Source organism: Natrix helvetica (assembly GCF_964273705.1).
Source record: "Natrix helvetica genome assembly, chromosome: 3".
NCBI lineage: Eukaryota > Metazoa > Chordata > Lepidosauria > Squamata > Natricidae > Natrix > Natrix helvetica.
In genome coordinates, this window is record NC_138549.1 from 102,091,392 (window position 1) to 102,094,915 (window position 3,524).

The following is a 3,524-nucleotide window of genomic DNA, read 5'->3' on the forward strand; positions in this document are numbered from 1 at the left end:
TGCATTGCCCTTCCTTTCGTTCCCTTCACCTTTTTTTAATTACTTTTCTGGCAGTGGGATAATAGAGAAAATTTCTATTCAGAGGGTTCTTTCAAAAGTGTTTTTTTTTTCAAAAGGCATCTAGACCAGGGGTCTCCAACCTTTTGGACCTCAGGAACCACCACATTTATAATTTTAAATCCCGCGGACCACTGGGAGGGGGGGGGGAAGGCTCCACTGCCTTTCAGGCCTAACTTTCTGCTTCTGCAAAGCTTCTGGGTGGGAGGCCCGAGAGAAAGCGCCTGGTCCAGGCACAAAGCCTGGAAACCTTTTTTGTGTTCCTTCTCTCAAGAAGCTTGGTCAACCTGAGTGAAGGAAAACAAAGATGGGGAGACTGATGGCCAGCATCCCGCCTTCGCTGCAGTAAATTTGCGCCAGCTGGTGGCACCAAGGCAGCCCTTGTCTCCTGCTGCTTGGAGCTCGGAGTGGTAAACCCTATCCGGGAAGCACTACAGCAGAGAGAAGCAGTTGGAGTCAACCCTATCTTTGCTATCCATTGTGGACGATAGATCGCCCCCCTGCAAACTCTCGTCTCTCGAGGAGCCCGGCAGAAGTTTCCCGCGCCGCATCAGTGAGCGCTCCTTGAAAGATGAGAGTTTGCAGGGGGCTGATCTAGCATCCGCAATGGGTAGCAAAGGTAGGGTTGACCCCGGGCACTTCTCTCTGCTAACAGGTGGCCACGCTAACTACTCCATCTTGTCCTTGGGAGTCAAAGCACTGAAGCGCGAGAGGCGCAGGAAACCTTGGCTGGGCTCGAGAGAAATACAAAGATTTCTCTGCGGACCACCAAAATTTTGTTGCGGACCACTGGTTGGTAACCACTGATCTAGACTGTTTTTTTCCTTGAGGAAGAAGAAAACATTTAAAAAAATTTTTTTATTGAATGTTTTAATCTTTAAAAACAGTAGACACAAGGGAAAAAAACAAAATAAAACAAAACACAGAACGTACATAACAATATACAGTAATTTTACAGCTTTCAATATCGGCTTCCCTGCTTAGCTTTTATAATTCTCCCTTCTGCATTGCCTTCCTATCACTATAACCTTGTCCTATAATGTAGCAAACATAATATTAACACTTATAATAATATTCATTATTTGTATCTCCATATATTTGTATTCTCTATTTTTTGTTTTGGCTTCTGATTTCTAGCCACTTGTACATTTTACTCCATACTTTATAGAAGTCCGATTCTTCTCTTTATTTTAGTTCTATTGTCATTTTATCCTTTCTGCGCATTCGAGTATTTTCCTGATTATAGTTTCATCTGAGGGTGTATTGATCTTTTTCCAGTTTTGTGTGAAAGCAATCCTGGCTGCAGTGAGTATGTGTATGATTATGTATTGAGATTGCTTGTCCATTTTTTTATCTAGTAGTCCTAATAAGAATAATTCTGGTTTCAGTTCTATTTTTCACTCAGTAATTTCTTCCAAACATTTCCGGATTTTGCATCAGTACTTCCTTGTGATGGGGCACGTCCACCACATGTGATAGAATGTTCCAGGCTTGTGGCTCCATCTCCAACATTTGGGGGATAAATTTGGATACATTTTGGCCAATCTCGCTGGAAGCAAATGACATCTATAAAACATTTTATAGGGATTTTCTTTGTAAGCTACTGCTGTCATAAATTTATAATTTCTTTCCCATAGTTTATCCCATTTTTCTAACTATATTATGGCCAAAATTTCTTCCCCATTGTCTCCTTTACCGTCTCTTCCTCCATTTTATATTTTAAAAGAAAATTATATAATCTAGTGATCATTTTCCCTCCCGTTCCTAGTAATATTTTACCTAATTCCATTTGTTTCTCGTATATTCCATATTGTTCTCATCTTTTTTAAATCTTGTTTTAATTTGTAGGTAGGGCCACCATTCCATATTTATTCCGTGTGCTTTCAGATCTTGTACTGATTTTAGTTTTCCTTTTTCATCTAAGAGTTCTGCATATCTTACCATTTTACTGAGATCTATAGTATTTGGATATGTCATTGCCTCCATGGTTGATAACCAGATTGGGATTTTCAGGTAGTGGGTTTTTTTCCCCCCAGACCCTAAGCAGGGCATCCCTTACTATATGTCTTTGAAAGTAAGAATGAGATTTATTCTTTCCCCCCCGAGAGGAAATATTTGGATAATTGGACTAAACTACAGATATCACTAATTGGCAGAATCTCAACAATCAAAATGAATATACTACCCAAATCTTTTTCAAACAATACCGATTAAATTAGAGAATTTTTTTTTCGAACAGCTAAATAAAATGGTATCCAAATTTATCTGGTCAGGGAAAAAACCACGTATTAAATACAAACTTCTATAAGAAAGTAGAAACAAAGGGGGCTTTGGCCTCCCAGATTGGGAGCTTTATTATCAGGCGGCAGCCCTAACATGGCTAAAGGACTGGATCCAACTAAAAAATAAAAGAATCCTTATGCTAGAAGGACACAATTTCCAACTAGGCTGGCACGGCTTCCTCTGGCTGGCCCTCCCTCACCCTCCGCCTCCCAGCTGATCTTCTTTTGTTGCCCTGAACAAGGAGGTGAAAAGTAGGTTAGTGGGGTGCAGTGGTGGCTTACGGATACTGGTTGCAAAGGGGCCTGGTGTCCTCCACATGAATGCGTGTGGCGCGCATGCACACACACGCAGCATGCGCATGCGTCTTACCATCCAGTGATGCCTTGGCAAGTCTCCGTGACACTCCGGCTGCTTGGCGGAGTGTTGCGCAGCGCTTTACGCACCATGCATGCGTGAAAACGCCAAAGGTTTTAAAGACAGGTAAGAAGTGCGGGCGGGTGGGCAGGTCCCTCCGGAACATGGTACTGGAACGGTACCCTGTGCTCCAGGCAGGCTCTGGTATACCCGTACCGGGGCGTACCGCCTACAACCCACCACTGGTAGGGTGGGAAGGGAATGGGGATTTTGCAGTATCCTTCCCTGCCATGCCCACAAAGTCACACCAGGCTCACCAAGCCATGACCACAGAACTGTTAGTAAATGTTTTTGAATCCCACTACTGGTCACCTGTAATATGAAGATAAACATGACAAAATAAATAAATAAATACAAAATTATGCATGTACACACACACACACACACAATATTTGGGGAATGCTACAAAAGTGCGTGGTCGTAAATGTGAAAAACGACCATAAGCCGCTCTTTTTCGAGTGCCGTTGTAACTTTGAACTAAATGAACTGTTGCATTGGTTTGACTCGCCCGTTAGCTTCGAGTACGTTCTACAGTACTCTACAAACGAAGATGACGTGACTCATCGTCCAGCCTTTCTGGAAGATACGATGCGGGGGGAAGCCGTCCTACAAGTAAGGAGGATCTCCCTCCGTCAGCCGTTCCCCCCCCCCCCCACCGTCCCCTCTTCTTCCTCCGAGAACTCCGGCGAGGCCGTCCCGCATTTCCCGCTCCAACTGCGAAGCGGCCCCGAGCTCGCGCTCTCCTCCGTGGCTCCGCCCCCCTCCTCGCC